This window comes from Lipophrys pholis (assembly GCF_963383615.2).
Source record: "Lipophrys pholis genome assembly, chromosome: 15".
Lineage (NCBI taxonomy): Eukaryota > Metazoa > Chordata > Actinopteri > Blenniiformes > Blenniidae > Lipophrys > Lipophrys pholis.
Window position 1 is genome coordinate 8,768,668 of NC_137642.1, and position 12,838 is coordinate 8,781,505.

The window sequence follows — 12,838 nt, forward strand, 5'->3', positions numbered from 1 at the left end:
GTATTTCCCAGACTATAAGAGGCAAATAAACCGTCCTCCGCCTTCTCTGTTTTCTTCGTCATGGTAACTTTTAATAATTTAAATTTAAATTTGGGGATTTTAGCAGCATTCCGTTGTCATGCAGTGCCATCTAGTGGTCCCAGATGGTATGCAATGGTACATTTTGATATACAGGGTGCTTGTATGTACAAGTGGCATGACCAGCCAAACAACTAATAGCTTGGAAAATACGATAATGGAAGAGTAGCGACCGATAGAGACATCAGTGACGGTGATCTTATCCCCTCCATATCACAGACACTGTTCAATACAAACATGTAGCAAATTCTACATTATATGATTCAAATTAAAAGTTCTGACCCCTTTTCTCTCATTCACATACCATTGATTTAATATAAGTGAATGTTGTTGACTTGCTTCAAATTTTTTGTAAAACTTTGTTCATCATATTGAAATGAGCTGCCGGCTGGACCACCAACGGCTTCTCAAGTAGTTTTGTTGGAGATTACATACAGATTTGTAACATATCAACAAATCCAAGGATGACTTTACACACAAGAGTCAATCACTTTATCTATTTTTTTCTGATTCTTCGCAACCGGTGGTGTTTTAATCGACTACTGCTCTGTGCACGCCTTTCAAAACCGATATATTATCAGGTAAAGCAATGAAGTTAGTTATAAACTGGGGATTTGGTAGCCTCTAACTGGGTGAATTTAATCACTTTCATTTAATAGCTAATATGATCATTGTCTTTGAGAGGAGCTGGACTCATAGGTAAAAGCCTCACGGAATAGATGTGAGTTACAGAGAACAAACTGAACTTTTTTGGGAAAATGTTATTTGATGACATTAAAGTTCGCATTAAAGTTAAAAGTTTGCTGCCAATGTGACCACGATGAGTTAGTAAACTTGTGATTTCTTTGACTTCTGCCCATGTGTCAATGCTTTCAACTGACATCCAGCGATAACATGTAAACAATGATCTGCTGCTACGTTTAATAACCAGGATGAATAGAAAAAAAATGATAATGAAAAAAAAAAAAATATATATATATATATATATGTATATGCGGGCATCCTAACTAGACAAGCTGCCTCTTACACCCATCTTATGGTGGATCTGCATTTGATGAACTACAAAGTGGATTATTCAGGACATTAGACTGGATTCTCAAACCGTACTGAGCATTTCCCCACAAATAATCAGACCCGCGAGGATCTAAATCTCAGGGATTAAATCTGTGTGCAGGTGTGCTGTACTTTTTTGGACATTTCCCTCACACAGTTGGAGCTTTGTCTACTGAAACTGCACGGGCAATTTTTCTGATGATGCTTGAATAGATTTTGTCATTTTTTGTTAATTGTCCATGCACAATGGGGCTCCTCATCACAGTGACAAACGAACAACTCACTGTTATGCCGTCATGATATCACTATTCCTTCTGACTTTAAAGGGAATGTTAATTCGGCATGATGTTCATAATGACGGAGGACTTTGAGCGTAAAGCTCTCCACCAGGCCAGCAGAGCGGGGAGCTGGTGGGTGAACGATCCCTCTTGACACGACATGTGTCGACATGAATGAACAAATTAGTGTGGAAATGATAAGCAGATTAATTGAACAGGTGATCAACAGGGATTAATCAACAGCAATGCTATTAATCACCCCCGAGAGTGATTAAGTAAGTAAAATGCAGGAACCACCGGCGGGATGAGTCGCATTGAGTTTCGGTTACAGTCGTGGCAGTGAAAGAGTAAGAAATGCAAAAAAAGACCACATAAAGGACAAAAACAATGCTTCACGTGTATCTACACTCTGCATATTGCCGGTGTGGCACCGCATGTATTCAGAGCTCGACAGGAGTGCTTGCGAGTTTAAAGGGTTTCATTGAGAAGGTTTGGTTACAACATGTAATCGGAGCCCTCAGACCGGGACCGTGAGTAAAAAAAGCCTGATTCATGAAAAGAGAGGACTGGAGGGAGAAGGGCCTACTGTATAATTTGACCTCTAAAATTCACCATCCCATCTGCCTCCTGTGATCTACATGTGGAGCCGCTGCCAAATGACTAAAGCACAAACGAGATGCTGGGGAGCAGAGCGAGGGGGGTGGGATGGGTAGGTGGGGAGGGTGGGGTTGGTGGGGTGGGGTTGGGAGGGGGAGGGGGGGGGGGGGGGGGGGGTGAGAGAAAAAGAGAGATGGCACAGCTGCAGGTGGACAACAGATGCTGATGTTATTTTTTTTTAAGTGAGACAATTTCAGCACATAAATTCTTGTTCTTCCATTCAGACTCCGTCTGTGCACCACTCCACCTCTCCACCATCACTCTCCCTCCTCCTCCTCCTCCTCCTCCTCCTCATCTACCTCTCTCTCTCTGTCATTTGAGCCAACTGGCCTGATAAGAAAGAGAAAGAGATGTAAAGAGGATGTGAGTGATTGTGCGCGTGTGTGTGAGTGAGTGAGTGAGAGACAGAGAGAGAGAGAGAGAGAGAGAGAGAGAGAGAGAGAGAGAGAGAGAGAGAGAGAGAGAGAGAGAGAGAGAGAGAGAGGGAGAGAGATGATGGGGGTTGGATAGAGAAGGGGAAGGCGCTGCTTATTACACTCCTTATGTCTGCTGCTGGTTTAACCAAATAACACACATCCATGAAAAATGAAAGAGTGAACACACGCACGCACGCACGCACGCACGCACATACACACACACACATACACACATACACACACACAACCACATCTGATGCAGCTAGAAGACACTGATTCGTCCATCAACTTTTCACTTGCTCACTAATGTGTCTTTTGGCCCGAAAATCTGAAACATAATATAAATTCAGTATCAAAAATGCAGTTTGAGCGTGCACACGCACAGACACACGCACGGACACACGTGCACAAACACACGCACACGCGAGTCCCTGAGTGAGACTAACAACACTGTGAAACACAATCCCATTTACAGCCCCCTGTGATCCTGAACGCAGCTGACATGCCTACTGAGAGATGTACATTTTGCTGGGGTGTAAATGAAATTCATCTGCACCTCTAATCATGTTTCTCTCCCTCCGCTGTTGTTAAAAGACACAGCCTGGACGAGTGGAAGGGTTTCAGTGACGCTCGGTCACACGTTCGCGCGCGTGGTCAGCCTCTTTCCTCACTCCGGCCAAACACCCATGAAGATTTCATTTTCACAAAATGAATAATTCAGGGTGACTCCGTGGACACCAAGGAGAACAGAAGAGGAGGTGGGTGGGGATACCAAAAAATGGGATTAAGGGGATGAAAAACAATGGGGATTAGAAAGAGGTGGGTATGAACAAATAACAACCGGGAAAGAAAAAGAGAACGAGGGAGAGGAGAGAAGGTGGAAGGATCTTTTAAGAAGAGAGTGGGAGTCTGGAGCTTTCAGCTTCTGCTTTATTGCTCTGTTTTTTTAAAATTTGATCCATAAATGTTTAAGCGTCTGACCTATTCTCTGTCTTGCTTTTGCCTCGGCTCCCACAACTACCTGTTAATCACACAGTGGCTCTCGGAAATGATGGTGCAAACTCGCTGGAAAGGTCAGACTTTACCTTTTACCGGGTTTCGGCTTCTTTTGATGGCACCTGCGCAGCACATTATCTATAAGCTCCCCTACATTAACCAAAGAGCCGTCCGACAGGTGGTATCCACCTTTAGAAGCTGAAATACCACTTACAGTACAAAGACTGCAGCAGTGGGAGACTGTTACTTTCAGTAAACTGAGCCAGCTGTGAGACTGAAGTTTGTTTTTTGTTTTTTTTCTTTCCTCCGGCTTATCAAACGTGAACTCCATCTTTTTTTTTTTTTTTTTAATCAGTATTTACTAGTCCAGGATTTCACTTCCTTTTATGTGATTATTGAGGTCAACAACTTAGGTGTTCTGGGTGCGATTTTCTCAAAACGTGTAAGGTTAAAAAGAAAAATTTTAAAAAAGAGAAGAAAAGAAAGAAAAAAAAGGGGGAAAAAAAGACAAAAGTCTGAGGTTAATCATCCCAGTTCGAAGTGTTTTTTAGAAGGAAGTTGCAGGAAAATGTCTCATTTCTGACAATCTTCAAGATGGAGATCAAATATATTGGTAATATTTCTTTAAACTTATAACATTTATTTGAAATTCAAGATGATGATATTTTTTTAAAAAAGCAAGCATTTCCGGAGTACGGACATTAAGTTGGAGAAAAAAAACACAGTAATAGATTATACTTATAAGTCGTTGTATTGCTACGCCGCAGAGAGTGTTGACTCAAATTGTTCTCTCATAATGACTCGAATCATTTTCCTTTTGATATGTAATTTGCATGTATGACACGATCCTACAAGCGTCACAGAGTAGAGCAAGGATTAGAGGTAACCTCCTCCTCCTCCTCCTCCTCCTCCTCCCGCTCCTCTCCTCCCCTCCCTCTGTAGCTCCAAGATGGCATGACAGTGTTTCCATTTATATAATCTCCTCCACCAATTTCTGAAACTCTATCGCTGCCTCTACAGCAGTCGGTATTTCACTATCTAATCTAAAGCAGCCTTCACTGCATTTCTTTTTTTTTTTTTTTTTCCGGCTCCATCTCCTCCTCTGTTCTGTGGATTCAGTCGCCTCCCGTCTTCACTCCACTCTGTTGCCTCATTTTCCTGCAGATGGGCTCCACAAGCCACAACCACGAATGAATGTGCTGAGCAAAGTATGACGTTCATTAAGAGACATATAGCTCCCATTACATCCAAATTCTTTTTTTTTTCTTTTATTCTTCGAATGAAGCCCAAGAGAGGGAAATGGAGACTAGAGGAAACGTGGGTGGAGTTTAAACACACGCAAAAAACCCCCCCCACAGATTAAAGAGAACATATTGATTTAATATTTGTCATTTGATATAATCCCGGTAGAACGAGAGGCGTCCCAGGACGAGGACTTTCACCCTCATGGGGAGGAAATCACTTAAGAGCAACCAAGACCACCTGCAAACACCCCCATTATCAGGGTTTCTTCTTAGATCAGTTTATTAAAACATCTTAAGCTGTGCAAACCATATAATCTGAATCAACAGTAATTCACTAAGCCATTTCACTTATTTTACTATTTAGAACGCAGGAGATCATAGTTGTGACGTAGTTGACCGCATTAAATTGCAAAGTGTCCCTATAAGGATGATGCCATATCCTGTCATTCATGGGATTATCTGTATAATGTATGATATAAAAAAAGATATTGAAATAGCTGACATATGGAAGATGAGTGTCATACAGTTATGTCGCTTAATGGCATGTATACAAGATGGGTCAAAATGTGCCTAGTTGTAAATGAAACCACTTTTTCTTCCCATAGCAACAAATAAACATAACATCCCAGACTAAGTCTTTTTCCTTGAGTCTTGTGATTTAACACGAGTAGCTCCTTTAGCGCAGTCTAAGAAGCATTTAAGGACCATCTCTGTTGTTGCATGTTCAACTGTCTGCACATTTTTAAAAGGATTTTAAGGATTTCTTCAGAGCGGGTAATTCTCGTTTAAATATAAGAGACAGCTCAAAATCTCAACAATGATTAAAGTTACGTATACAAATTAGAAATAAAAGACTGCAGTGCGAGTTCCGAGGGGGAAAGAAAAAGACAAAATAATGATGGAATCTATCAGAAAAGTCACTCTGGATGAATAAAACAAAGACCTACTTCTTAGGGTTGAGGCATAATTCATGAAATATTATTTCAGGTCACATTGCATGCAAATGAGTAGAGAAAATATGATGAATATTATCACAATCACAGAACTTGGCTGTCGGTCGCGGGAGATATAAAGTAAATAACTAAACCAGAAAACGACTTTCTGAATTCATGCCGAGTTGACACAGAAATCAAAAGGTGATTTTTTTTTTTTCGTTTTAAAGCTGAATGGATGACCGGGTTTTAAAAACAAGTCATTCTCTGATTAGTAATTGAATGTCACCTAACAAAATACAGGTTACGTCTTTTTCTTCTCAGCAGAAGACGACTTTTATCAAATCGGGTTTTTATCAATTGAATATGTACTAAGGCTGTTGCTCAGCTTTTGTTCGAATCATTCAACCACTTCAAGAGCAAGTTGCATGTTATCTTTGCAAAGTATTAAGGGGACTTTTACTTGGAAAAAGCAAGGACAAACCAGAATTTCATATACTGAAGCAGCAGAGGGCTCAATACTCAAAGGCATAATTAACATAACATCAACGTCTATCCCTTGTTGCTCTAAAAAAAAAAAATAAAAAAAATCCAGCTTAATCCAGTGGCTGCATTACTCAAGGTCATGGCAGTCAAACAAAATTCACTGCATGCAAGCAAGTGAGTGACCAGCAACATAACGCGAACAACCTTTGACTGTCAGCTTAGATTAAGGCCAATGTTTGACCCTCAAAGTCCAAATGAGAGATCTGACAGGTAGTTTCGTCTCCACGGCAAGTCCAAGGTTGACTGACATCTGTCGACGCCCCGTTTCCCCCCCCCTCCCTGCCGCACAGCCAGCAAATCATCGTCCATCAGCAGCAGGACCGTCTCTTTCCCTCACTCTCCCTCTCCCCTCTCGTCAGTAATCCCTCACTCAGTGTAACGGCTGCATGCGGCTCTGACCTGGACCCCGTTAATACATAATCTGCTATCGCCAAAACTAATATGCCACAACCCTCCCCCGACATCACGCCAGCGCCAGAGCACGGAGGAGAATTGCGGCTAGTGTGTCACGCAGGGCGAAAGTGACCGTGCGCTGGCATGAGGTCACCTGTCCACCGACCGGGAGAGGACTCAAGTCAGTGATACAGTATCTCAGACAGTGATGATGATGATGATGATGGCGTGGGGGAAGGGGCATGAGTCCTAGTTAAGTCATATAAAGGCGGGGCACTGACGCAAGGGTGTTTCGAAGCATCAAATACTGAGGTGGGCGGCGGCACGCCATCTGCATTCGCATAAGGGATGTTAATTCAAAAGGAACTGCTTTGTGTGCTACTTTACCTAATGAATTATCCCAGTTTGTCAAATTAATAGAACATATACCCTCATTGAGGATTGCAGTTAAAATATTGCTAAAATGTGTGTTCGCTGCTATTATAACATAGATTTTCTTAATTGACAACACAGCATCGTCTAGCAAAGATTCTACATTATATACCGTTAAATCTCATTTACATACGTCGCCTGCTGTTGGAAACAAGCAAGCGAAACCCCCTAATTACCACTTAGACCACAAAAATACAAGTGGTTGAATATGATTAATTAATACCTTCATGTAAATGTTTTAGCTCGGCCAGCCATTCCGTGAAAAGAAAAAAAAAAGAGAAAAAGTATGGTCTAAATTTGCAGTGTTTTGACAATAGACCGGCCCTTTAACCAGAAGCAAATCTGCCTATGATTACCACCAAAACCGCCGTTGCCTAGCAACATACAATTTAGGAATATGCTTTCAGAGCAGCTTTGTGGATGTGTCCATTAACAGATGAAATTACCAAAGCAACAAATGTCAGCCACATGCAAATAAGGTCTACTCTGCTGACTGTGTTTGTACGAACAATGTGATGTATGTGTAGGTGACAGACTTGAGCAAAACCATTTCCAAAGCATGTGTTCATGCGGGCTGCAAACAGCAGCTTGTTTTGACAGCCAAACAGCGGGGATCTTTTAATATCTACTCTCTAGGGGCTAAAAACAGCCGAGACAACAACAAACCTGCCTCAGTTGAATCATTTGTTCCCAATCTGCCTTGGACGTTTCCTGTCCATTTCAACCTCCTGGCTACATATAGTGGTTCACAGAGGCTCACAGGAAGCCAGGAGGCTGGCCTGAGCAGAAGGGGGGTATCTATGGATTAGTGCAGCAGTGGAAATGGAGGATCTGAAGGATTAAACTCTCTCTCTCGTCTCATTACAACCTGCAGAGAGAAAATGACACAATCACACATCGGCCATCAGCGCTGTAATTCTATTTTATCTGTCCAGTGATGCTGCTAGTCAGTCTCTAGTGAACTAGTGTTGATGGAGACTTCAGCTCTTATGGCCAAAAATGTCTGAAAAACTACTTTTGTTCTTTTTTTTTATCAGACTACAGGATTGAAGAGAACATTTGGAAGAGAGTGCTTCTCATTGTACTGAATTACAACTTTTATCTGATACGGGCGTCCAGCTAAATCCTGGTGAATACGGCCGCATTGACTAAAAGTATTACAGAATTGAAACATGATTACGGCCAAAAAACTTCAGCGAGTAAATGTGGCGGGATAGAAAAAACAAAAAAAAAGGTAAGCGAGATTAAGCCAATGGGCAGATCTGCTCAAGAAGAACTAAGCAAAGGTAATTGCTATTCCACACTAGTCAGTGGTACACCTTGACTGCAGCAAGACTGCAGGAATACTGTGTGGCCCAAGTGGCTATAAAAGCTTTTCGAGGCAACTCTGATGCATCCTTATTATCATAATGAAAGAAGACATCCGTGTTTACAATAACAGGAGCTCGGAGGCTAAGAGGAAATGGTGCAGAGAAGAGGGGACTTAATAATAAAAATAAAATTTAAAAAAAAACAGCTGCAAAAGCAGCTTCAGATTACTAATGCTGCATTTTCCCGCTTGCTGAGTTCTCTATATAGCAGCAACACAATAAACTACTTCAACAATGGCCTCTAATTTCGATTTTACCCCAATTACTTACAAAGGCTATTAGATCCAGCATGTAAGATATAAATGGGAAATCAGCAGATTGGCAGAAATCAGATAGTTGCCAACGCAATCATACACACTGTACAAAGACGTAAGCTTGGATCCCTCCTGTTCACACAGTCAACACTCTTTACTCCTAGTGAGTGAAAACTTAACGTGAACCGTTCACACATGAATGCAGCAACTGACAGGCTGTAACATGAAGACAGTGCACAGTTGTTTAAATTTTAAAACATAGTAAAAAGAGTGCTGACAACTGTTCCTTCCAAATCTTCTGTGTTGTGCCATTTCAATGCCATTTTTGTTGTATTTAACAGGAAGATAGCTCCTTCTGACAAAAGACCTGCATGGGATTGCTGAAATGATGAAGGACTTCACAGAAAGTGAACAATCTGACAAATCTGGCTCTCACCGAGATAAGCAGACAAGAACGAGAGATGTAAGTAGCGTTTGATGATCATAACAAATGCAGAAACAAGAAGTAGGACGAGGGATAAATTGCCAGAATGTTTAAAGCAAAAGTTATTCGTTTGTGGTATTAAATCAAAATCTGGAGAACAGTTTTGGAAAGGACATAGGCAGCAACATTTAGATTTAGCACCACTGCCCAAGATAAGAAGAAAAGACACCATCATTTATCTACAGTCGATGAAGTGTGTGCAAACAATGGACAGCAAACAAATGACCAGAGGGGCAAAAGAGATTTAAATCAAAGTAAAAAAGTTTTTCCACTGTGTTTGGATTTTTTTCAAGGTCAAGTATCATGCACTGCAAACCACAAACCACACTCAGCTAAATGGATTTTCCCATATTTATATACTGGTATAGAGCAAAAGCCCCATTTCTGACAGAATTGGTATTTATGTATAAACCAATAGTTGTGGTTGCAGCTGGAAAGTTATTTCTCATTATCCAGTTGTTGTTTCAGTAACTACTAAATAAATACTCAATTACATTTTTGCCAACTGTGAAGACTTCTTGTAACAATGCTGTAACATTGCATTACAGAGGTACTGAAAACAATTGCAAGAAAAACAAATAGTATTTTAAATAAAGCATGGAAGACATGAAAAGAGAGATCAGCAATCTTATGGGTCAAAAACAGCCAAGGCAAAAGAAAGAGTCAAATGATCACAAAATCAAACAAACAGCTGATGGTAAGGAGTATTAAAAACGGATTTACTTGTATCTGGAGATGCCATAGTGGACACGATGACTGGAGGACCCGTGCGTCGACTGAGCTTCTGGTTAGCAACCAGGGCACCTTGGCCTTGAACAGGCGCTCCTAAAGGGACATGGGTACTTTCTGATGGAGGTCCCACACCCTTACGAATGAGCTGAGGACTAGGGTGGGGGCTGTGCATGGGCGACAATGGCATTATGCTTCTGTCCCTCTTCATAAGCTCCATGGGCACTGTATAATTGGTAGAATATGCTTTTGGTACCTGCTGCGGTGGCTGTTGTAAAGCTGGCATAGACACGGGCATCTGCTGCGGCATACCGGACATTGAGTGAATAGAACCCGGTATAGCAGGCATTGACCCAGTCATCTGCTGTGGCATCATCTGCATACCCTGCATAGGCATTCCCGGCATTGTTACCCCAGAAGAGTAGGCTGACATGGGCCTTGACTGAACAGGCATAAGAGCTCCAGCATATGGCTGCGGGGAACGAGGTGGCTGGCCTGGGTAGCCCGCAGAGGCTTCCAACAGGTGCTGAGAGGGGGCACTGCTGGGCCTCCGACCCATTCCTTCTCCCATTCTTGGTGAGATTGTTTGCATGGCCCCAGGTGTCTGTGGGTGCATCAGGTGAGGATCCACTGCTAAAGCCTGGGGAGGTTGGTGTGGGTGGTGCTGTTGGTGGTGGTGGTAGATGTCCGAGCGATGGCTAAAACTATTGGAACGCCCACGCATAGGTGTCTGAGGTTGTGAAGGGGCTGGCGTAGCCTCAATGGGACGCTTGAAGTTGTGGACCAGGCGGGATAGTACACGAGCTTGGCCCAAGTTGGGAGCAACAGTGCGAAAGTCATTCTCCTCCATGACAGACAGCATGCTACTGGAGTCAAACCCCTGTAGTATGAGTGAAGAGATGGTGCTCTCTGAAAGCCCCTCATTTCGCAGCAGAGAAAGAAACTCAGGATCAACTGTCTTCTTAGGGTCCACCGGCAAAGGCGTTGGTGGGGCAGATGGTGGAAGAGCAGGAAGAGGAGCTGGAAGTGGAGTAGGTAGGGGAAGGGGTGCTGGAGCCGGGGCCACCTGCACGGGTGCAGGTACAACTGGAATAACTGCTGCAGCTTGCACTGGCGCAGGTGGAGCAGGAAGTGGTGCCACTGCAGGAAGGTGAGGGTCGACAACGGGCATCGTTGCTGGAGGTGGTAGCGGGTGTGATTGCTGCAACTGATCTTGCTGAAGTTGTTGTTGCTGTAACTGCTGCTGTTGTAGCTGCTGCTGTTGCAATTGCTGTTGCTGAAGTTGTTGTTGCTGGATTTGTTGCTGCTGAAGTTGCTGTTGCTGTAATTGTTGCTGCTGGAGTTGCTGCTGTTGCAGTTGTTGCTGTTGTTGCTGAAGTTGCTGCTGTTGTTGCAGTTGTTGTTGCTGCTGCATTTGCTGCTGCTGCTGCATTTGCTGTTGTTGTTGAATGGTGTACGGTGAGGCAGTTTCTTGCCTCATAATGATGCCTTGATTGGCGGGGTCTACTACCAGACAGGTAGCTGCCTGCTGCTGTGTGTCCAATGGGCGACCATTGACATCTGTATAAACCGGCTGGCCAGCCAGAGGTGGAGGCTCACTAGCATACCGAGGAGATGAATGTTCCATACCATAGTGAGCAGGAGATGGTTCTCGGGATGGTACACGGTGTTGGCCATCTTGCATCATCTTGGCAACAGGTACAGCACCAGATTCCCTGTAAGCGCGATTCATCTCATGAGCACTTGGAGGAGGGGGAGGAGGAGGTATCGGTGATGGAGGAGCTTGAGGTCCAGCTCTTCCTGCCTGACCTTGATCCCATGCAGCATGAGCCCCGGGTGCTATCCCAAAATGAGAGCTTGACCTACTGAGTGGATGAGGGTGAGGTGGTGGAGGCTGGTGTTCTGCCCGGTAAAAGCCCTCAGGTGGACGAGGAGTCATGGCTGGGTCATGGGAATAGTAATCCTGATGTGGAATGGATCCTCGGTGAGCCATGGATGTTCGTTCGTAGTGGTTTAGATCCGGCACAGAGCTTTTCCTTAGTCCTCTTGGGTCGTGTCGCTCAGCGTAAACCTGCCCGTAAACAGAGTCTTGGTAGGAATATGGGTCGCGTTTCAATTCCAGGTCAGGGGGACGCACCGCTGGTGGAGGCTCGTACCACCCTCCTCCTTCTCCGTATGAGAGAGAGCTTCGGCGGCCCGCTACTCTTGCCTGCTGCTCGTATACACTGTCAGCCCACTGACCCTCATTCCCCCCTAACGTGTCCCAACTGTGGGAGCGCCCAAGACTCAACTGCTTGTTAGTAACAAGCATTGGCAAAAAAACAAAAAAGTAAAAAGTTGAAAAAGCGTTACCAGATGAAGAGACTGAACGAAGCAGACAAGTTGGCTGTTGGAAGTTTGTTGTCTTTCAAGTCTTCATGTACAGGAAAATCAAAAATGAAACCAAAAGAGGAAGGCGAGAAGGCAGCAGAACAGAAGGTGAAGCAACAAGGTCTATCGTTTCACCTGATACCAGGTTGTAATATTGTAAGTCCGGGCTATCGGGTGACTCCCCTTTTAGCTGGCAACTGTTGAATAATTAATCTTTGGCTTGTTGTGTGCGAAGAAAGAGGACACCACACACAAACACATCCGCGTCACACCAAACCACACAAACACTGCTGAGGTAGCACAGTTATTCCATGGAAGACACTGTGACATGGCGCGTGGTTGAGATATCCACCGAAAAAAAAAGGGAGTAGGGGATAGGTTGGGATGGGCAGGGGCTTGTACTAATCCAATAGGGTTTATCTCTCCCTTCTCTGGGACATTTTACTCGCTCTGCCGATTGCAATGAAGGATTACATCTAAATAAAGCCTGTTTAATTCCACTTCCTACTGTGACGTCACGTGAACCAGATACGATCGTATCTGGTGATGGTGATAGTATGATGATAATGATGATGATGGTGATCCCAAAATTTACATTCCACCCTT

The 12,838-nt window shown here is 43.6% G+C and overlaps 1 protein-coding gene across 5 annotated transcripts in view; it reads right to left on the reverse strand.

The window, feature by feature from the left end:
• Positions 1-12,838, reverse strand: part of ctbp2a (C-terminal binding protein 2a) — a 76,559-nt gene that overhangs the window by 28,028 nt on the left and 35,693 nt on the right. The gene's annotated exons all lie outside the window — the stretch shown is intronic.